Source organism: Bos indicus x Bos taurus, chromosome 29, assembly GCF_003369695.1.
Source record: "Bos indicus x Bos taurus breed Angus x Brahman F1 hybrid chromosome 29, Bos_hybrid_MaternalHap_v2.0, whole genome shotgun sequence".
NCBI lineage: Eukaryota > Metazoa > Chordata > Mammalia > Artiodactyla > Bovidae > Bos > Bos indicus x Bos taurus.
In genome coordinates this window covers 22,408,327-22,431,850 of record NC_040104.1, presented here as the reverse complement: position 1 = coordinate 22,431,850, position 23,524 = coordinate 22,408,327, and the positions used below count along the sequence as shown (strand labels likewise).

General features: G+C 47.3%; 1 protein-coding gene across 3 annotated transcripts in view; it reads left to right on the top strand.

The window, feature by feature from the left end:
- Positions 1 to 23,524, top strand: part of PKNOX2 (PBX/knotted 1 homeobox 2) — a 298,614-nt gene that overhangs the window by 70,305 nt on the left and 204,785 nt on the right. For all 3 annotated transcript variants that reach the window (XM_027532932.1, XM_027532934.1, XM_027532931.1), the window contains exon 2: positions 16,644 to 16,709. The gene's annotated coding sequence lies outside the window, so the exon portion shown is untranslated. The remainder of the gene's footprint in view (positions 1 to 16,643; positions 16,710 to 23,524) is intronic.

Genomic DNA, 23,524 nt, shown 5'->3' with positions numbered 1-23,524 from the left:
GTTACTTTGTGATTGGATTATCTCACAAAGCGTAATGTTCTCCAGGTTTATCCACGTTGTAGCACTTGTCCTTCCTTTTGTCAGGTGAACCATACTCCGTAGTACTTAGAGACCACCTTCTGTTTATCCATCATCCAGCCGTGGATGCCTGTGTTGCTTTCACTTTCCGGCTCCCATGAATGACGCTGCTATGAACGTGGGAATACAAATTGGCTTTTTGAGTCCCTGCTTTCAATTCTTTGGGGTATAAACTTAGAAGTAGAGGGATGTTTTTTAAGGAGTCTTAATTATTCTCTGTTCTCCATCGAATCTATTTTTACTTTGTTCTTCAACTAACATCATTTGCATAACTACTAACCTCACTGGGTCTGTGGAATATGCCCGAAGAGTACTTTCTTAGGGAACTCTGAGGCTCTTTCATATCCTACCTCTCGAAGATGCCCTCCCCAGTCACTTCTGCTCCCTAGCCTGTTGCTTTTTTTTTTTCCTTAAAAAAGAACTTTTAATTTTGTATTAGGGTATAGTCTATATTCAGTGTTGTGATAGTTTCAGGTGGACAGCCAAGGGATTCAGCCATGCATATATTAATACATGTACCCATTCTGCCCCAAACTCCCTTTCCATCCAGCCTGGAACGTAACATTGAGTGGAGTTCCCTGTGCTGTACAGCAAGTCCTTGCCTTGGGCATCTTTTTTCTTCAGTGCTTATCATTTCAATATTATATAATTGTGAATTATATAATGTGAACTATTAGAATATGAGCTCCATGAAAGCAGGAGCTTTTCTGTTCTATTTACTGTTGCATCTCTGATGTCAGGCACAGTGTTGGTGCATGTGTCTAAGACACAGTTATTCAGTTATTAATAGTTCAGTCCAGTTCAGTCCCTCAGTCGTGTCCGGCTCTTTGTGACCCCATGGACTGCAGCACGCCAGGCCTCCCTGTCCATCACCAACTCCCAGAGTTTACTCAAACTCATGTACATTGAAACAGTAATGCCATCCAACCATCTCATCCTCTGTAGGCCCCGTCTCCTCCTGCCCTCAATCTTTCCCAGCATCAGGGTCTTTTCAAATGAGTCAGCTCTTCTCATCAGGTGGCCAAAGTATTGGAGTTTCAGTTTCAACATCAGTCCTTCCAATGAATATTCAGTACTGATTTCCTTTAGGAGGGACTGGTTGGATCTCCTTGCAGTCCAAGGGACTTTCAAGAGTCTTCTCCAACACCACAGTTCAAAAGCATCAATTCCTTGGCGCTCAGCTTTCTTTATAGTTCAACTCATATCCATACATGACCACTGGAAAAACCATAGCCTTGACTAGACAGACCTTTGTTGGCAAAGTAATGTCTTTGCTTTTGAATATGCTGTCTAGGTTGGTCATAACTTTCCTTCCAAGGAGTAAGCGTATTTTAATTTCATGGCTGCAGTCACCATCTGCAGTGATTTTGGAGCCCAAGAAAATAAAGTCTGACACTGTTTCCACTGTTTCCCCATCTATTTCCCATGAAGTGATGGGACCAGATGCCATGATCTTAGTTTCTGAATGTTGAACTTTAAGTCAACTTTTTTATTCTCCTTTTTCACTTTTATCAAGAGGTTCTTTAGTTCTTCTTCACTTTCTGCCATAAGGGTGGTGTCATCTGCATATCTGAGGTTATTGATAATTCTCCCAGCAATCTTGATTCCAGCTTGTGCTTCATCCAGCCCAGCATTTCTCATGATGCACTCTCCATATTGTACTCTGCATGATGTACTCAGTTATTATTAACTTAATAAATGGAATAAATGGATGACTGGATGAATGAATAAATAAGCAAGGTACTGTTCCTGCCCACAAGGAACTTATGTTCTGGGAAGGAGACAGATGTAATAGAACTTTAATAGAAGACAAAATACAGGGGCCCTGAGAAGCGTATGATTAATTCCTACATCAGTGCCCAGCAGGGTCAGTTCAGAAGGTACCTCTGTGTATTGGGCAGACCAGTCGCTCAACATCGATTAAAAAGGTCTAGGCTATTGAGTAGCTTTAAATTTATTTTCTTATCAATCTCCACCACCCCCCCCCATCCACCGCCAACCATCCTATGATATTATTATCATTAGTTTCCAGGTGAGGAAACAAACAATGATGGACAGACGTTAAGTAACTTGCCGAACACAATGCAGCTAGTAAGGCAGGTTTTTTTTTTTTTTTTTTGTAATTTATTTATTTGGCTGCTCTGGGTCTGAGTTGCAGAATGTGGGATCTAGTTCCCCGACCAGGAATCGAACCTGGGCCCCCTGCACTGGGAGCTTGGAGTCTTAGCCACTGGACCACCAGGAAAGTCCCAGTAAGGCAGGTTTGAAGTCAGATTTGACTACCTCCCAAGTCCAGCCAGTTTTTCTTTCTTTTGTCAGTTATCTTCTTTTCTTTATTGATAGCTCAGTTGGTAAAGAATCCACCTGCAATGCAGGAGACCCCGGTTCGATTCCTGGGTTGGGAAGATCCCCTGGTGAAGGGATAGGCTACCCACTCCAGTATTCTTGGGCTTCCATGGTGGCTCAGCTGGTAAAGAATATGCCTGCAATGCAGGAGACCTGGGTTTGATCCCTGGGTTGGGAAGATCCCCTGGAGAAGGGAAAGGCTACCCACTCTAGTATTCTGGCCTGGAGAATTCCATGGACTGTGTAGTCCATGGGGTTGCAAAGAGTAGGACACGACTGAGCAATTTTCAAAAAAAAAAATTGAGTTTCTTTTCAAAAATTACAGAAGTGGCAGTGCTCACTGCGACCTGAAACCAGGCAAAGGCGCCCGAACCACGGCGGGCCTTCACCCCTCGGTTCCTTGTCCCACACCAGCACCGGCGTGAACGCGCAGGCTGCGCCTTCCATCTCTGTGCTCACACAGACTCATGCACATGGATGCACTCAATCTGGAGTTTTTCTCTATTTTTCCAGAAATGGAATCACACCGCACGCATCATTCTGCTACTCAGTTTTCTTACTTGGAACATTATGGCGTCTCTTGTGGCAAAAGATGTAGATCTAACTTGCTCCTTTGGATGCACTGTGCTGTGCTCAGCCATATTCAACTCTCTGCAACTCCATGGACTGAAGTCCGCCAGGCTCCTCTGTCCATGGAATTCTCCAGGCATGAATACTGGAGTGGGTTACCATGCCTTCCTTCAGGGATCTTCCCAACCCAGGGATCAAACCCAGGCCTCCCTCACTGCAGGCGGATTCTTTACCAGCTGAGCTACCAGGGAAGCCCTGGCCTTTTGAGTAGCAGCATTTAATGACAGTATAGCTGTATTGCAGGTTATTTGAACATTCCCCACCTGGTGGATATCTAGCTTCTTTTTCACTTCTTCCCACTACAAATTGCTGCTGCATTATCCTCATGCATGGATACTTTCCTTTTTTAAAAAAAAAAATTGTATTTATTTATTTTCATTTCTTGGCTGTGCCATTTGGCATGTGGGATCTTAGTTCCCCAACCAGATATCAAGCCCATACTCCGTGCACTGGAAGCTTGGAGTCTTAACCACTAGACCTCCAGGGAAATCTCTGGTGCTTTCCTTTCTATAGGATACATTCTCAGACTGGGGCTGCTGAGGAGAAGTGTCTGTGTGCTTTTAATTGCAATAGATCTTGACATACTATTTTTTCCAAAGTTAGTAGCCATGCAGTGTCATGCTTTGAATCGCTGAAGTTTCTAGGCCCGTGGCTGCCCCTCTTTCTTCCTCTGCTGCTTCTCCACGGAGCCCCGTCCCCTCAGGTGCCTCCCAGCATCTTCTGACCTGGCCAGGACTCCCCAGGAAGGCTGCAGGGACACCGCCTCCTTCTCTCACCTACTCTCAGAGCCTGGTTCTGTCCTATTCCTTGGCCAGTGAGGCATGGTCGTCAGGAAATCTGAACTGTAGTCCTAAATCTGTCACTAATCAGCTGTCTGACTTTGGACAAGCCACTTAACTTTTCTGTGTATCGGTTTCTTCATCCATAAATTGAAGGAGGTTGGGTTGGATGAAGTATGAAGCCCTCCTTCTCCAGATGACCTTCCAGGGTTTGAGACCCCATAGTGCCGGCCCCCAAGTGGAGTCTTGTGGTCTGTCTGCTCTCTAGGGATCCAGGGGCCTGCGGCAGACAGAAGAGTCTTTCTACAGCTAACCATTAAAGGGTCTCCTAGCCACCTCGACCACTCGTTCTATCAAGAAATTGTGTGGAAGGTGGGGATTCTGAAGCCAGGCTGAATGAGACCTGGGCTCGAACCCAGCTCAGCCATGACCTTGGGCTGCTTGCCTCACCACTCTGTGCCTTGATTTCAGAATCAGTTCAATGAGCAAGACAACTGACTTTCATATACTAGAGCAGCACTGCCTGCCTGTGATGATGGGAGCATGGTCTTCCTGGGCCTCCCAGTACAGCCACACATGGCTGTCAAGCACTTGAAATGTGGCCAGTGAGGCTGAAGACTAGATTTTATTTAATTTTCATGAATTAGGATTTGTATTTTGAAAGCCAGATGTAGGGACTCCCTTGGCAGATGGTCCTGTGGTTGAGACTCCATGGTCCCGATACAGGAGGCACGGGTTCATCCATGGTTGGGGAACTAAGATCCCACGTGCCTCGTGGTACAGCCAAACAAAAAAGAATCTTACCTTTAAAAAAATTGAAATAGGACTTTCCCTGGTGGCTCAGTGCTAAAGAATCTATCTGCCAGTGCAGGAGACACTGGTTTTATCCCTGATCCGGGAAGATCCCACATGCGGCAGAGCAAATAAGCCCATATGCCATAACTACTGAGCCTGTGCTCTAGATCCTGGGAACTGAAACTAACGAGTCCATGTGCCCTAGAGCCCATGCTCTGCGACAAGAGTAGTAGCAGTAGTGTTAATCACTCAGTCGTGGCCCACTCTTTGTGACCCCATGGACTGTGGCCCACCAGGCTCCTTTGTCCATGGGATTCTTCAGGCAAGAGTACTGGAGTGTGTTGCCATTTCCTTCTCCAGAGGATCTTCCTGACCCAGGGATTGAACCCAGGTCTCCTGCATTGCAGGCAGATTCTTTACTGTCTGAGCTACAGGGAAGATTCTGCAACAAGAGAAGCCACCGCAACGAGAAGCCCGAGCACCATAACTAGAGAGTAGCCGCTGCTTACCACAACTAGAGAAAGCTCGTACATAGTGCTGAAGATCCAGCATAGCCAAAAATAATTTTTTTAATTTAAAAAAAAAAAAAACTTAAAAAATAAATAAAAAGCCAGAGGTAGCTAGTGGCTATCTTGCTGGCGTCTGTAGCTACAGTAGATGAAGATATAATACAATACCTGGAAAGTGCTCAACCAGCCCAGTGTCTGGCACATAGTAAGCACTCAGTAAAGGTCTGCTATTGTTAGGTGTGTGTCTCGCTTTCCAGCCCACCACACCCGATGGCTCTCAACGACACCCCCACTTGCTGTCCCAGAGTCACCTGGGGCGGTGAGGAAGGGGGGAAGGTGTCGCTGCTGGTGGGGCATGTCAGTAATGAGCCTGGCACTAAATGTTTCTGGTCTGCTACTTTCCCTGGAGGGTCATGTGAGCCGGAGTGGTATGTGGCCTGCTTTGCAAGTGATTAACATGGTGTAAGCAATCTGCATGGAGAGAAAAACCCCTCCGCTGGTATTCCATTATTCTATTAGAGTTTCAGAGCCGGGATTAAGTGGACATGATTTCTTCCTATGGGCCATTAATTTTGTTTTATTGCTGGTCTGATGGCCATTACCCTTTTTTGCCAATGCATTCCCCCATTAGGTTTGTACAATTAACAAAATATGTGCTGTTAGGGCTTTGATAGGAACAGTGGGATGGAAATAAAGGGAGGGGGTGCAGCTTCCACTGAGTTGGGGGTGGGGAGAGGCTGGACTCAGGGGTGGGGCCCTGTAGTCCTGGCATTCCTAGAAACTGCCCTAGGACCTTCTCTGGCTGTCTCCTGGCCAGAGGTGAAGCAGCGAGCCAGGGGAGAGAGAAGGAGGAACGCTTGTGGGCCTGGCTGGGAACAGCGCGGCTGCGAACGCAATGAGTCACCTCCACACTGCCACCTTGGGCCCTCAGCCGGCAGCATGAGTCAGCCTCCAGGTGCCCGGCCCTGTGGGCTTCTTGCAAGCGACACCTGCCTTCTCTCTGTGAGACAAACAGGGGGACCCAGGCCTGAAAAGGGGGCCTCTGACACTTGTTGTCATCCAGCGACTGCCACGTGAAGATGCAAGTTTGGCGTTCATCCCGAATTCGGGAGAAAAACCTAGGATCTGGATTTTCAAATGTGAAACTTTCAGCGTTTTAGATGTTGTCAGTGTTTACGAAAACATCAAGCAGGCAAGAGGCTGGCTCAGGGCTGCCGGGGGGTGACCTCTGCCAGACGCTGAGCTGTCCTTGGAGGGTTTGGAGGAGGAACGGACATGACGGAATTTGTGTTTCAGGGAGATCCCGGGCTTGGGGGAAGTGGTGGACGGGCCGGAAGGGGATGAGGCTGGAGGCCCAGAGATGGATTAGGGGCCCAGCAGAGAGAAGGAAGCCTGGCAGGTGACGATGGGCCAGGAAGAAGAGCAGTGACGTTCCTGATGGAGAATAAGTACGTCTTGTGTCTCGGTGTTTTCTCACCCCCGAGGGTGCCCTCTTTACAGGTATAGGACCTGGCTTAGAGTCTCGGGCTGAGGCCGGAGGGCACGACTGAGGCAATTTCCCTGGTCCTCTCTGCAGCTGGGCGCCCAGACCTGCCTGCAGCCCAGGGCGCTGAGGACGGCGGGAAATGAGCCTGTTCTCACCCGGCTCTGAGGAGACCTGTGCAGCACCCTCAGGGCTGGACGGATACGTTTCCCAGAGCCAAGCGCTTAGTGCCAGCTGGGTCTCTCGGTGTTCGTTTCCTCGGTCGTTGTGTTATCGAGAGGCTGGTGCTCAGGGCCTGCGATGCTGTGACTGACTGACTGCCTCACTCTAACATTAACATAAACCACAGCAAGCTTTCATGGGGGGGTGTGAGGGGAGTGGAGGTGGAGTAGAGAGGGTTCTCGGGGTGATGAGGCGGGAGACGCAGGACCCACTGTGACCCTGCAGGTGACTCTGTCTCAGAGGGTCTTATTTATTTATTTTTGGCTGCGCTGGGTCTTCATTGCTGTGTGGGTTTTCTCTAGTTGTGCCAATCAGGGGCTACTCTTTAGTTCTGGTATGTGGGATTCTCATTGTGGTGGCTTCTCTTGTTGCAGAACGTGGGCTGTAGAGTGAGGGCGTCAGCAGTTGGGGCTCCCGGGCTCTAGAGCACAGGCTCAGCACTTGGGGCTCCCGGGCTCTAGAGCACAGGCTCAGCACTTGGGGCTCCCGGGCTCTAGAGCACAGGCTCTGTAGTTGTGGTGCACGGGCTTAGTTGCTCCATAGCATGTGGGATTTTCCCAGACCAGGGATCGAGCCCAAGTCTCCTGTATTAGCAGGAGGACTCCTTACCACTGAGCGACCAGGGAAGCCCTGGGAGCGTCTTTTTTAAGTTTTGTTTCTCTTTGGGGAGTTTTACTTATGTGCCTACAGAGGTTTATCAGAGATGGGGACCATCCAGAGAGACTCCAGGTGCCTGAGAACAGATTGTCATGTCACAATTTGTCCTCCTCCTAAAGGCCTGGTCGGGGGAAGAGCAGAGCGGCTTGTCATGGGTGGTGGGATGAAGGCAGAGGCCCTCAGGCTTCTTGATTTGCCTCCCTTTCCCCATCGAGCTGCTGCCAGCCCTCACCTCCTCATGCTGAAGAGCAGCAACAGCAGCCCCATTCGTTGTTATGAGTATGTTCCAGTCATTGCACAAAACTCTCTTGGGGCATCCCCTCATTTAAAGGCGCTGCTCTTATTCCCCTTTTACAGACGCAAACATTGATGTTTGTAGAGATTAAGGTTAGGGAGGCGATGGACCCATGCTAAACCCAGAACTGCTGCCTCCTACGTCTATATTCTTAACCACAGTCATAGACTGAGCTGCTTCAGGGCTTCCATGGGGCGGTGGGGGAAGGGGTGAGTCTGGGCAACATCAGAGATGTGTAGAAGTCACATGCTTCCAGAATCATCTAGTCAAGCACTATCATTTTGCAGATGGGAAAACGGAAGCAGCCAGTGGTTAAAGTTCCATGTTCAAGACCACACAGTAAGTTAATGATGGAGTCAGGGTGTGAACCCATGATGCCCTTGGTCAAGTGCCCTCTGTGTTAGACCCATCTTGCTAAGTTCCAAGCCCATCTCCCTCCAGCCTTCTCTCTTACCCAGGATGCTTCGTGGGAGCTGGCTCAGCTCTCCTGGGGCATGCAGAGTCAAGTTCTCGGGTGTCCCCTCCTGTGGGAAGCTTTCTTCTGTCCCCCTCAACCTCTTAATGATGAATGTTCTTCAGCTCCGTCCTCATTTACCATTTCATGAATGTCCACATATTTATAAATCCCATTTATGATTCACATCTATCTTCATTGGTGAGTAAGGCAGGCCTGAGTTTAGATTCTGGTTGTATAGTGGCAGGGCTGCTTGTCACAAGGCCTTTGATGTGGCATTCCAGGAAGAGAGGCTGCTGGCCTTGGAAGCCCTAAAATGACATGTACTTGGCTCCCCAGCAGCACCCCTGGGTCAGTGCCAGACAAGAAGACTTTTCCGCTGGTGCAGAGTGAGGAGTGGCAATCAAGGACAATGTGGAGAGGTTGTGTGTGCACATATGTGTGCATGTGTGTTGGGTGTGAGAGAGAGAGATGGACACATAGAGACCGAAAGAGACAGAGACAGAAAGAGGAGACAGGCGTGACAGTGGTGGGGCAGGGCTGCTGCTGTTTATGATGCCCCATTCATTTCAGAGAGTTCAATGAGTGGCCCTTTGTGCTCACCTTACTTTGAAGGGTTGATTTCCTTTATAAAACAATGATAAAAGAAGACACTTTTAATATTTTATCGATACGCGTGTTTGTCACCTCTCCCAGTCTCCCAGCGTTTTCTTATTAGTGTTTTATGGGTGAGGGGAGCCACGTCTGGGAGACCATACTCAGGGGCATCTTCTTACCCAACAAAGGATCCTCTTTCCTGAGTCGGAAGCTCATTTTCCAAAGAAGCCTAACTCCCTGTTGGATGGTTCTTTGGACTAGAGGAGTCCTTATATATTGAACTGCAGATTGGCTTCCTCTGCTGCTGCGGCTGCTAAGTCGCTTCAGTCGTGTCCGACTCTGTGCGACCCCATAGACGGCAGCCCACCAGGCTCCCCCGTCCCTGGGATTCTCCAGGCAAGAACACTGGAGTGGGTTGCCATGTCCTTCTCCAATGCATGAAAGTGAAAAGTGAAAGTGAAGTCACTCAGTCGTGTCCAACTCTTAGCGACCCCATGGACTGCAGCCTACCAGGCTCCTCCATCCATGGAATTTTCCAGGCAAGAGTACTGGAGTGAGGTGCCATTGCGGACTAGAGAAGTCCTTATATATTGAACTGCAGATTCGCTTCCTCTAATATCTGTCAGTTAGCCCTAAGTCTACCCTGTGGAGCAACACCAGCCCCTCTTCAAATATCTGGAGGACTCCATGTGGGAGAGAGATTGTTGTCAATAGAACTAGGACCAATAGGTCATGTTAAAGAGGGGCAAATGGAGGTCCATCTCCAGTTTCTTCTCCCATATCTTCTATTTTATGGTTCCTGATAATTAAAATCACAACAATGACAGGTAATATGCAATGTGTGTTTATTTTGTGCAAGGCACTGTTCTAGGCATTTTACAGTATATGGATTCATTCAACCCTTACAGCCAACCTCAAAGGCAGAACAGAACCCTCATTAGCGCCATTTTACAGATGGGAACTGAGAACTATGGACAAAAGTTCCTTAACATTGTACAAGAGGTAGTAAACAATAAAACCATACCAATGAAAAAGAAATCAGATCAGATCAGATCAGTCGCTCAGTTGTGTCTGACTCTTTGCGACCCCATGAATCGCAGCACGCCAGGCCTCCCTGTCCATCACCAACTCCCAGAGTTCACTCAGACTCACGTCCATCAAGTCAGTGATGCCATCCAGCCATCTCACCCTCTGTCATCCCCTTCTCCTCTTGCCCCCAATCCCTCCCAGCATCAGAGTCTTTTCCAATGAGTCAACTCTTTGCATGAGGTGGCCAAAGTACTGGAGTTTCAGCTTGAGCATCATTCCTTCCAAAGAAATCCCAGGGCTGATCTCCTTCAGAATGGACTGGTTGGATCTCCTTGCAGTCCAAGGGACTCTCAAGAGTCTTCTCCAACACCACAGTTCAAAGGCATCAATTCTTTGGCGCTCAGCCTTCTTCACAGTCCAACTCTCACATCCATACATGACCACAGGAAAAACCATAGCCTTGACTAGACGAACTTCTGTTGGCAAAGTAATGTCTCTGCTTTTGAATATGCTATCCAGGTAGGTCATAACTTTCCTTCCAAGGAGTAAGCGTCTTTTAATTTCATGGCTGCAGTCACCATCTGCAGTGATTTTGGAGCCCAGAAAAATAAAATCTGACACTGTTTCCACTGTTTCCCAATCTTTCCCATGAAGTGATGGGGCCGGATGCCATGATCTTCGTTTTCTGAATGTTGAGCTTTAAGCCAACTTTTTCACTCTCCTCTTTCACTTTCATCAAGAGGCTTTTGAGTTCCTCTTCACTTTCTGCCCTAAGGGTGATGTCATCTGCATATCTGAGGTTATTGATATTTCTCCCGGCAATCTTGATTCCAGCTTGTGTTTCTTCCAGTCCAGCGTTTCTCATGATGTACTCTGCATATAAGTTAAATAAACAGGGTGACAATGTACAGCCTTGACGTACTCCTTTTCCTATTTGGAACCAGTCTGTTGTTCCATGTCCAGTTCTAACTGTTGCTTCCTGACTTGCATACAAATTTCTCAAGAGGCAGATCAGGTGGTCTGGTATTCCAAAGAATAGCAAGAAGAGATAAGAAAGCCTTCTTCAGTGATCAATCCAAAGAAATAGAGGAAAACAACAGAATGGGAAAGACTAGAGATCTCTTCAAGAAAATCAGAGATACCAAGGGAACATTTCATGCAAAGATGGGCTCGATAAAGGACAGAAATGGTATGGACATAAGAGAAGCAGAAGATATTAAGAAGAGATGGCAAGAATACACAGAAGAACTGTACAAAAAAGATCTTCACAACCCAGATAATCACGATGGTGTGATCACTGACCTAGAGCCAGACATCCTTAGTGGGTGGCTTAGAAAGCATCTAGTGGGCCTTAGAAAGCATCACTATGAACAAAGCTAGTGGAGATGATGGAATTCCAGTTGAGCTATTCCAAATCCTGAAAGATGATGCTGTGAAAGTGCTGCACTCAATATGCCAGCAAATTTGGAAAACTCAGCAGTGGCCACAGGACTGGAAAAGGTCAGTTTTCATTCCAATCCCAAAGAAAGGCAATGCCAAAGAATGCTCAAACTACCTCACAATTGCACTCATCTCACACGCTAGTAAAGTAATGCTTAAAATTCTCCAAGCCAGGCTTCAGCAATATGTGAACCGTGAACTTCCTGATGTTCAAGCTGGTTTTAGAAAAGGCAGAGGAACGAGAGATCAAATTGCCAACATCCGCTGGATCGTGGAAAAAGCAAGAGAGTTCCAGAAAAAGAAATGCAAGACGGCAAAGTGGTTGTCTGAGGAGGCTTTACAAATAGCAAAGAAAAGAAGAGAAGCAAAAGACAAGTGAGAAAGGGAAAGATGTACCCAACTGGATGCAGAGTTCCAAAGAAGAGCAAGGAGAGATAAGAAGGCCTTCTTAAATGAACAATGCAAAGAAGTAGAGGAAAACAGTAGAATGGGAAAGACTAGAGATCTCTTCCCCAAAATTAGAGATACCAAAGGAACATTTCATGCAAGAATGGGCACAATAGCGAGGACAGAAGCCACCTACCAGAAGCAGAAGAGATTAAGAAGAGGTGGCAAGAATACATAGAAAAACTATATGAAAAAGGTCTTAATGACCTGAATAACCATGATGGTGTGGTCACTTACCTAGAGCCAGACATACTGGAATGTGAAGTCAAGTGGGCCTTAGGAAGCATTACTACAAATAAAGCTACTGAAGGTGATGAAATTCCAGCTGAGCCATTTAAAACTCCTAAAAGATGATGCTGTTCCAATGCTGCACTCAATATGCCAGCACATTTAGAAAACTCAGCAGTGGCCACAAGACTGGAAAAGGTCAGTTTTCATTCCAGTCCCAAAGAAGGGCAATCCAAAAGAAAGTTCAAGTTTCTTATAATTGCACTCATTTCACATGCTAGCTAGGTTATGCCCAAAATTCTTTAAGCTAGGCTACAATAGTATATGAACTGAGAACTTCCAGACGTACAAGCTGGGTTTAGGAAAGGCAGAGGACACAGAGACCAAATTGCCAACATTCGTGGAGAAAGCATGGGAATTCCAGAAAAATGTCTACTTCTGCTTCATTAAATATGCTAAAGGCTTTGACTGTGTGGATCATAACAAAGGAAAATTCTTAAAGAGATGGGAATACCAGACCAACTTATCTGCCTCTTGAGAAACCTGTGTGTGGGTCAAGAAGCAACAGTTAGAACTGGACATGGAACAGTGGACTGGTTCAAAATTGGGAAAAGAGTACGTCACGGTTGTATATTGTCACCCTGCTTATTTATCTTATGTGCAGAGTACATCATTCGAAATGCTGGACTGATGAATCACAAGCTGGAATCAAGACTGCTGGGAGAAATATCAGCAACCTCAGACATTCAGATGATACCACTCTAATGGCAGAAAATGAAGAGGAACTGAAGAACCTCTTGATGAAGGTGAAAGAGGACAGGGAAAAAACTTGAAACTCAACTTTAAAAAACGATGATCATGGCATCTGGTCCCATCACTTCATGGCACATAGAAGGGGGGAAATGGAAGCAGTGACAGATTTTATTTTCTTGGACTCCAAAATCACTGCAAACAGTGACTGCAACCATGAAATTAAAAGATGTTTGCTCCTTGGAAGGAAAGCTATGACAAACTTGTGCTGTGCTATCCTTAGATGCTCTGTCATGGGGTTGTATGTTGACTCTTTGCAACCCTGTGGACTGTAGCCTGCCAGGCTCCTCTGTCCATGGGGATTCTGCAGCCAAGAATACTAGAGTGGGTTGCCATTCCCTCCTCCAGGGGATCTTCTCAACCCAGGGATCAAATCCAGGTCTCCTGCATTGCTGGTGGATTCTTTACCATCTAAGCCAACAGGGAAGTCCAACAATTCTGGAGTTGGTAGCCTATCCCTTCTCCTGGGGATCTTCCTGACCCAGGAATTGAACTGGGGTCTCCTGCATTTCAGGCAGATTCTTTACCAGCTGAGCTACCAGGGAAGCCCATGGCAAACCTAGAGAGCATATTAGAAAGAAGAGACATCACTTTACCAACAAAGATCTGTATAATCAAAGCTATGGTTTTTCCGGTAGTCATTTATGTATGTGAGAGTTGGACTGTAAAGAAGGCTGAGTGCCGAAGAACTGATGCTTCTGAATTGTGGTGCTGGATAAGACTCTTGAGAGTCCCTATGGTCTACAAAGAGATCAAAGTAGTCAATCCTGAAGGAAATCAACCGTGAATATTCATTGGAAAGTCTGATGCTAAAGCTCCAATACTTGACAACTTGATGCAAAGAGCTGACTCATTGAAAATGACCCTGATGCTGTGAAAAATTGAAGGTGAAAGGAAAAGGATGTGGTGAGGATGAGATAGTTAGATAGCATCACTGACTTAATGGACATGAATCTGAGCAAACTCTGGGAGATAGTGAAGGACAGAGGAGCCTGGTGTGCTACAGTCCGTGAAGCTGCAAAGAGTCAAACATGACTTAGCGACTGAACAACAGCATATGAAAAACTGAGACATAGAGAAGTTAAGTAACTTACCCACGGGCCCACTGCCAGGAAGCGGTGGGGCTGTGATAGACACCTGTACTGTCTGATTCCAGAGGTTGTGCTTTGAATTACTAAACTGTTAGCCAGTACTTTGACCACTAGACATCTTTGCTCACCTCTCTCTTCTACCCATCACTGTCAAAGTTATTAAAATATGATGTCAAAACTGCATCTGAAAGTACTGTAGATCGCTACGTCTAAAGTGAGAGGACCATTCTCTTGGTTGCCTATCATACAGCTATTAAGGCAACTGAGATCAATATAAGGGGTTTGGCAGCAACATCACACCCTGGGCTCTACCTCAACTTGCATTTAACTCAAATAACACTTGCCCTTTTTTAAAAAACCAGGTCACCCCAATCTGTGATTTCTTTTATTTTGACCGTGCTGGGTTTTTGTTGCTAAGCATGGGTTCTCTCTAGTTGAGGCTACTCTCTAGTTTCAGGGCAAGGGCTTCTCTCATTGTGGAATGTGGGCTCTAGGGGCTTGCACTTCAGTGGTGTGGCGCACAAGCTTCGTTGCCCCTTGGCATGTGAAATTTTCCCAGATCAGGAATCGACCTCATGTCCCCTGCGTATTCTTAACCCCTGGACCACCAGAGAAATTCCCAATGTGTGACTTTTGCAATTGACTTTTGAATGTTAAGAGTAGTATTTGGTATATTTATTCTTGTCAAATCTTTTTCCACAACTCAGTAAAAAACTAAAATGGATTTGCATGTGGACATAGCATATAATAATTTGATGGTTTAGAGTGATAGGATGTAATAAGAATTTTTTTATTTTCAAATTTATTTCATTTATGGTTGTCATGATGTTATTGTATGAGAGATAAAAACTGGTCGTGGGAAAAATTGACTTTTTAGTTTTGGCCCATCCTTTCAACTTGTTCAAAGCTTTGTAACACGTGCCCATCAGAATCCATCTCCCGAACAGAGTGGCCGTCCTGTCCAGCTGACCAGCATGTGCACCTGGAGGTCCAACCTATTTCCTTCCAAGTCTCTGGTGTCTCAACAGTCAGTCCCAGCAGGAAGGGATAAATCCGCACTGCATGCAGTTCAATCAAGAAACTTCCTGTCTTGAGTTCATATACGCTCAGTAGCAATGTGTCAATAGCGTAGAAGATTACAAGTTGGAGCCCATTGCCAGCTACGAGCTGGTTGTCAGGTTCTGGTTAGAATGAACAGAGTCCACCTCTGAACATTGCAGCAGACACTTGTTGAGAACCTGTTATGTTGTGGGCTAAACAGATGCATAAATGCAGTCCTCATCCTCAGCCATGTGCCATCGGTGGTCTGGTCTTGTCTCTGAAGCACCTCCATGAGTCAGCAGTCTTGGTCCTGGAGATGTTAGTAGACAGCCCCAGGAAGTGCCTCACCTTGGGTGCCGTCATCATGAACAAGAGAGACATCTTTTCCAGGAGTGCGTTGTATCACACTCCATTCCTGAATATCCTGTCTGAAACTCCACCTTTTCCAGGGAACCTCTCATCTTAACTAAAAGGAAAATACTACAGAGTGGTGGGGGTGGGGAGGGTTCTCTCTTTCATGACATTTCTTTGTAGGAAAACCTTCCATGGCTCCAGGAGCTCCCAGCCCAAGCCTGACCTCTCCAGCTGCCACTCGAGCTGGGATGCTCTGGCCCCAGCCGGCTGACTCAGCATTAATTCCTCCTCCAGTGTCTCAGGCACGCAGCCTCTGCCTTGTCCCTGGACACTCCACAATTTCCCCCATCATTCTTGCTCAGATTGCACCCTTTCTTGGAATGCCACCTCTCTTCTTCCACCAGCTGAATCTTGCCTGACCTGTCCTCCAAGATCCCGGTCAAGTTCTCCATCTCCCTGAAAACTTCCCTGAAGTCTCCAGCTCTCACAGTCCCCATTTCTGTGGAGAGAGAGCGAGTTATAGTCTCTACCACACAGTTCAGCACTGCTTTATGTACGTTCTCAATCTTATCTGATGGATATTCTTGTTTCACCAATGACGTGGCAGCACTTTTATTATGGGACCCATGGATTTTATTCCTGCTGGGCTGGGTGAGTGTAGATGGTATAAATATGTGCTGGCTTTTTTTTTTTTCTCTCCTTTAAAAATGTATTTATTTGACTGTACTGGGTCTTAGTTGCAACATGCAGGATCTTCGCTGTGTCATGTGGGATTTTTCGCTGCAGTGCACAGACTCTCTAGTTGCAGTACTTGGGCTCAGGAGTTGGGGCACTCGGGCTTAGTGGCTCCAAGGCATATGGGATCTTAGTTCCTTGACTAGGGATTGAAGCTAAGTCCCCTGAATTACAAGGTGGATTCTTAACCACTGGGCCACCAGGGTAGTCCCTGTGCTGGGTTTTCTTCTTTTTATTGTTGTTGTTGCTTTATCCCAGGGTAAAGCAATCATGTTTTCTGATCTTATCAGTCACACCCCATCACTGTTCCCCATGAACGTCTCCCTTCTAACCCAAGGGGACTGACTCTTCACTTTCCGTAATCCTGCCATAAACCACAGCACTGGTGGTGGTGTTTGCTTGTCTGGGCAGCTCCCCCATATGAGTTTCAAGCTTTCCCAGGGGCTCCTCCATTCTGTCCCGCTCTGCTGGGGTCTTTGGTCAGACAAGAGGCATTGGTAAATGATCATTGCTTTGCTCAGCTCAGGGCGCCCCACAGCCATGAGCTGCTTTTTCTCTGGGACTCCTACAGGGGAGGTGTTGAATCACACGCAGTCTATAAAGATGTCTTTTTTCACCATCAGGTTGAAACTGGAGTGGGACTCTGAGGCCGACCTCCATGCCGCTCACCAGCAAAGGGACTGTGAACTGTGAGTAGCTTTGATTGGCATTTTCTAAGCTAACTCAATAAGGTTATGGGTTAAAGACCAGCCCTGAACCTGATCTTCCACAACCATGCCTTGTGCGAGGGACGCGCTCGACAATGAGCCGGTCAGGACGTGAAATATGGTGGACCTGTAATTAGATGAGGCCTGAATGTGACGAAGAGGCCCTGTAACAGGACATCCTATTTAATTAGATTGTATTGATTGTGCATTACGGTGGGTCTGATGTGTTCTGTGAGTCATGAGTGTTGGAGAGGGAGATTCTGGAGTTTGCAAGGCCAGGCCAGACCCCAGCCACTATGGTGTGCGAGCTAAGTGTGGGAGGCTGTGAGAGGAGGAACCGGGCGAAGTTCAGAGCTCGCACTTGCTTTTATGTCTGGTTGTTTCTAGAGAGACACAAGGGAGGAAAAAGGAAATACTGCTGGTCGCTTCCCTCTGGTCAGCCTAGGAACCACTGCACCTTATATGTGTGTGTATTTGCTCATCAGACTCTCCCACTTGGCAGAAGTCTTCTAATCCGTAGGCCCTGGCCTTTGTCCAGTCTGCTCAGTGGAACTTTCTTTGGTAATCCAGCTAGAGGTGGTTTCTCCATCTTCTGGGTTTCTTTGCCTTATCTGTCTGCTGGGCATCTCTCTGCCCGCACAGTGCCCTCATGAGGCTGAGCTTCTGGAGACTGGTCTGGGATCCCCTCCTCCTTATTTCCAGCTGTGCCCTCCATCCCGGCCCTGTTCAGGCAGTGTCAGCTGGAAGGGCCTGTGGCTGGGCAACCTCCCCCACTCTGCTTCGGGGGCTCCCGGGGCCCCAGCGGCCGCGACTTTGATAGTACATTGGCTCCCAACCAGTCCATGGAATTATAAATGATTAACCGTTATCAGCGCACATCTTTACCTCTGTGTAAAAATAGATTGACTGTAATGAGTATTTGAATAAATCATAAGAATGGCCACCCCGCGATCGTCTAACATCCTGCCGATGGCTGCCCGGTGACTGAGCAGGGCGCCGGCCCTCCGCCTAATGGCCTGCGAGGCCGTGCCGGTGCCTCCGTGATTGACGGGTGCGGCTCCCAGGGCACCCCCTCTCAAGCCCGCAGGCCCGGGGGTGGGAAAGGGTGCCTCCCTCCCTCCTGTTCCAGGAAAACCTACCTCAGAGATGGAGCCGAGGGGGCGGGAGGGGGGAGCCAGGGTAGGAAGATAATGACCTTTGTGAGAATCGATGTCTGCTCGCGGCAGAGGTTAGAGGGACCCCATAAGTCAAGTCAAGTGTGAGAGGAGCAAGCCGAGCGTGAACTTCGTGAGAGCCAGCAAGTAGGGGAACTAGGTCTGCACACATTCTGCCTGGATCCGTGAGGTCAGCTGGTGCCCAGCCTGCAACCACCCAGCCTCCGGGGAGCGCCCTCTCGGGGACAATCTGGGACCTGCCCAGAGGATGGAGGCAGAGCGGGAATCTGCAGGTCCCAGGATGCTGAAATGGGATGATTCAAAGGGTCTTTCAGGGAGCAGGGTTTTTGCTCAGGCTGCCCCATGCAGGGGAGCCTGCAGAGAAGGGAAAGGTCTCAAAGTCTGAAGTGAGGGCTGGATTTGAAAAGGAAAAGTCAAACATAATTTGGGTGGTGTTCCAGTTCCTAGGGCTATGTAACAAACCACCCCAAGACTTAGTGACTTAACAACATTTATTGAGTTCATTTATTCTGTGAGTCAAGAGTCCCAACAGGGCACGAGGGTGGGGGGTACTGTCTCTGGTCAACAGGCCTGGGGTCTCCTCGGGGGCAGAAGCTGAATGCTGGAATCATCGGAAGGCTCGTTCGCTTGTCACTCTGCGGGTGGATACCAACTGTCAGCCGAGGTGTTAGCTGACATCAGACCCATGTGCCCTCTCCCTGTGGCCTGGACATCCTCATAACATGGGTGCCCTGAGGGAGCATCCCCCGAGAGGAGCCAGGAGCTGGGCGGGGCTGCCTGCTATCACTTCCACACGTTCCTCTGTTTGGGGCAGACACAAAGGCTCACCTGGGTTTAAAGAAGGGGACGTGGACACCCCCTAATCCCGTCTCAAAGGAGGAATAGGCACAGCACGTTCAATGAAGAATGTGTTGGGGGGTGGTAATATGTCATTGCAGCTGTCTTTGGCGAGGACACGCCCACAGCTAGTGTTCATCAGGTATGGCAAAGCACAGCCTCCTGAGGCAAGCTACAGAAAGCCCTGCTTTCAAGAATCAAACTGTCTCTTAACTCACACAATGTCTGTGTTTGAAGCCCCCCTGGAAGGCTAGGCTCCTCCCCCTGGCAGGATTCCCTGAGGACATGTTGGTGTTGAGGCTCTGCAGCTGGTAGAAACCTCTACCCAATGGTCCTTCTCAGCAAGAGGGGCTCCAGTTTGCAGCCCACAGCTTGAAATGCCAGGTCTGGAGAGGGACTTAGACCTGTGACACAGACGCCACAAGCCTTGAGCCCTTCATTCCCTGGGGTGTAGCTCCTTCCCCCACCCCTGACTCCAGGGCTTTCCAAGCTGGAGACTCAGCTTTGGCCAAAGATTGGATGACGAGGTCGATCCCTGGATGGGGCTCAGGGCAGGCCACAGTCTGCTTCGTCCCCACACCTTCATACACTCACTCACACACACAACACTCTCACTCGCTCACGCACACACAACATTCACACACAGTCACTCACACACACTCACACTCACAAACATAACACTCTCACACACATTCACTCACACATACACACACACAACACACACACACACACATAGACACACTATACCCTGTGGGAGGCAGAACCCTTGAGGCCCAAACTCCCTGTCCTTTGTCATTTTCCTGAGCCAGTTGCAGCCAAGTTTTGAAAGAGGATCTGAGTCCTCTGGATGCCCTGTCCTGACTTAAGGGGATACAACCAGAACTCAAGCAGCTGAAGAGTTGAGGGAGAACCAGTTTGTTTTTCCAAAGATACGGGAATGGCTAGTGACAAAAGGGAGGGGGTAGAGAAGAGAGGGGGCAAAGGGGCATGACTTTGATGAAAAGGTTTGGAGGGAGCGTCTGAAGTCTTCCACAAGTTGGCTAAATATTAATATTAAGAACCATGTTAGTTGAGCACTTACTATGTGCTAGAACTCTGATCAGCATGTGATGGGCATGTTCTCCTTAAAAACCTCTACTGCTTTATGAGACACTGTTATTATCTCAGTAGTACCTACAGAAAGAGGGCAGAGGTCCAGACACCAGAGAGGAACCCTAGTCAGGGATACAGTAAGTTAGCCACAGACCTGAAATCAAACTTAAGACTCTATTCTAAAGCCTTAATCACTTTATCCTGAGGCTCCGAGAAACCCAGTTTACTCTCCCGTAAAAGGGGGAAGTCTGATGACCTCATCTCCAACATCACCCGCAGTCCTTCCTTACCTTCCAAACGTGCAGAAAAGATTCTGGGAACTGGCTTTGTTGTTGTTCAGTCACTAAGTTGTGTCCAACTGTTTGTGACCCCATGGACTGCAGCATACCAGGCTTCCCTGTCCTTCACCATCTCCTCAATGAGTTTGCTCAAACTCATGTCCATTGAGGCGATGATGCCATCTAACCATTTCATCCTCTGTCACCTGCTTCTTCCCCTGCCCTCGATCTTCCCCAGCATCAGGGTCTTTTCCAATGAGTTGGCTCTTTCCATCAGGTAGCCAAAATTTTAGAGCTTCAGCTTCACCATCGGTCCTTTCAATGACTATTCAGGATTGATTTCCTTTAAGACTGATTTGTTTGATCTCATTGCAGTCCAAGGAACTCTCAAGAGTCTTCTCCAGCACCACAATTTGAAAACATCAATTCTTTGGTGCTCAGCCTTCTTTATGGTCCAGTTCTCACATCTGTACATGACTACTGGAAAAACCATAGCTTTGACTATAGGGACCTTTGTTGGAAAGCAATGTCTCTGTTTTTTTTAATATGCTTTCCATGTTTGTCATAGCTTTTCTTCCAAGGAGCAAGTGTCTTTTAATTTCATGGGAACTGGCTTCAGTTCAGTTCAGTTGCTCAGTCGTGTCCGACTCTTTGCATCTCCATGGACTGCAGCATGCCAGGCTTCCCTGTCCATGACCGACTCCCGGAGCTTGCTCAAACTCATGTCCATCGACTTGGTGATGCCATCCAACCATCTTATCCTCTGTCGTCCCCTTATCCTCCTGCCTTCAATCTTTCACAGCATCAGGGTCTTTTCAATGAGTCAGTTCTTCACATCAGGTGGCCAAAGTACTGGAGTTTCAGCTTCAGCATCATTCCCTCCAAAGAAATCCCAGGGCTGATCTCCTTCAGAATGGACTGGTTGGATCTCCTTGCAGTCCAGGGGACTCTCAAGAGTCTTCTCCAATACCACAGTTCAAAAGCATCAATTCTTCGGTGCTTAGCCTTCTTCACAGTCCAACTCTCACATCCATACATGACTACTGGAAAAACCATAGCTTTGATTAGACAAACCTTTGTTGATAAAATAATGTCTCTGCCTTTTAATATGCTGTCTAGGTCATAGCTTTTCTTTCAAAGGGCAAGCAGCTTTTAATTTCATGGCTGCAGTCATCATCTGCAGTGATTTTGGAGCGCAAGAAAATAAAGTCTGTCACTGTTTCCATTGTTCTCCATCTATTTGCCATGGAGTGATGGGACCGGATGCCATGATTTTAGTTTTTTGAATGTTGAATTTTAGGCCAGTTTTTTTACTCTCCTCCTTCACCTTCATCAAGAGGCTCTTCAGTTCCTCTTCACTTTCTGCCATAAGGGTGGTGTCATCTGCATATCTGAGGTTATTGATATTTCTCCCAGCAATCTTGATTCCAGCTTGTGCTGCATCCAGGCCAGCATTTCTCATGATGTACTCTGCATATTGTACTCTGCATGATGTACTCAGTTATTATTAACTTAATAATAAATGGAATAAATGGATGACTGGATGAATGAATAAATAAGCAAGGTACTGTTCCTGGCCACAAGGAACTTACGGTCTGGGAGGGAGACAGATGTAATAAAACTGTAATATAAGACAAAATACAGGGGCCCTGAGAAGCATATGATTAATTCCTACATCAGTGCCCAGCAGGGTCGATTCAGAAAGTACCTCTGTGTATTGGGCAGACCAGTCCCTCAACATTGATTAAAAAGATCTTGATTCTAGCTTGTGCTTCATCCAGTCCCGCATTTCACATGATGTACTCTGCATATAAGTTAAATAACCAGGGTGGCAGTATACGGCCTTGACGTCCTCCTTTCCCAATTTGGAACCAGTCTGTTGTTCCATGTGCAGTTCTAACTGTTGCTTCTTGACCTGCATACAGATTTCTCAGGAGGCTGGCCAGGTGGTCTGGTGTTCCCATCTCTTGAAGAATTTTCCACAGTTTGTTGTGATTTGCACAAAGGGTTTAGCATAGTCAATAAAGCAGAAGTAGATGTTTTTCTGGAACTCTCTTGCTTTTTCGATGATCCAGCAGATGTTGGCAATTTGATCTCTGGTTCCTCTGCCTTTTCTAAATCCAGCTTGAATATCTGGAAGTTCTTGGTTCACGTTCTGTTGAGGCCTCACTTGGAGAATTTTGAGCATTACTTTGCTACTGTGTGAGATGAGTGCAATTGTGTGGCAGTTTGAACATTCTTTGGCATTGCCTTTCTTTGGGATTGGAATGAAAACTGAACTGGCTTAGACATCTCTAAAGCAGAGACTGACTCTGTGGGCATGGGTCTATGTGAAAGCATGGAATGATTTCCTCTTCTCTCCTTTCTCCTTTCATGAAACTTGAGTCAGGAAACCAATGTTTAATTTGGGCAGGTGAAGGAAACAGATAAGAACCTAAAAGACCATTTGTATTTTCAAGGCCTCAATTTGGGGGTGGAGCATCGGGTGTGAAGCCCAAAGCTGGGGTTCAAGTTTAAGCCCTATGACTTAGAACCTCTGTGATTCTGGACACATCTCTTTGGTCTTTAGATTCTTCATCTCTGGAATGGAAATGGGATTGTACACGCGTCCCAGGGCGGCTTGGGGACTAAATGAAATTCAGCACATACGAGCTTTAGGGCCATTCCTGGCACACATTAGATACCCTGTAATGGTTCAGCCATCCCCTCCCCACAGTACATAGGGAAAAAAGTGGAGTTGGAAAGACTGTTCCTTTCCATAGCTTCTGACGGAAATGGTCAAGCATCTTCCCTTTAACTGTACTCTCCATAAAAGTTCACTCATAAACTATTGATATTTTAATAATACACATTAGCATCCTGCCCTTTGACAGATGAATATTGAATGAGCAATAAAGAAGCAAAAGAGTAACCAGGTATGTGGCTATGGGGAAGCTGTTCTCAGAGGAAAGGCTCCTCTCTGGGGAACTTGTGACTGGCTTCTGTCTTTCTAGTGACCCCTAGGAAACAGCTCTCAGAAAGAGCTCAGAATCTGGCCCAGCCCAGCCCAGTCTGAGCAGAATTTGCCCTTGGTTTTCTTTCTCTTGGCTGGAGGGGACTTGGGAAAAGAGAAAAAGGTCATTAAAGAGATGCTGAAGGTCTGGACTTTGCACCCTTGTGTGAAATTCCTGGAATCTCTCCTCTCTCTTTGAGGAAGGTGCTGGCTTCTTCCCCACTTACGGTGTTCAGTTCAGTTCAGTTCAGTCGCTAGTGTCCTGCTCTATAAATGAAGAGTCTTCAAATAATGTGCCCACAAGAAATCAGGCTGTCCTCTGCCCACCGAGTCTTTATGGGCACCTGTGCTCGGGGCGTGTGTCTGAAGGTTTACAAGACAGAACATCCTGCCTTTGCCACTCGGCTCCAGCCCCGCCGCCAA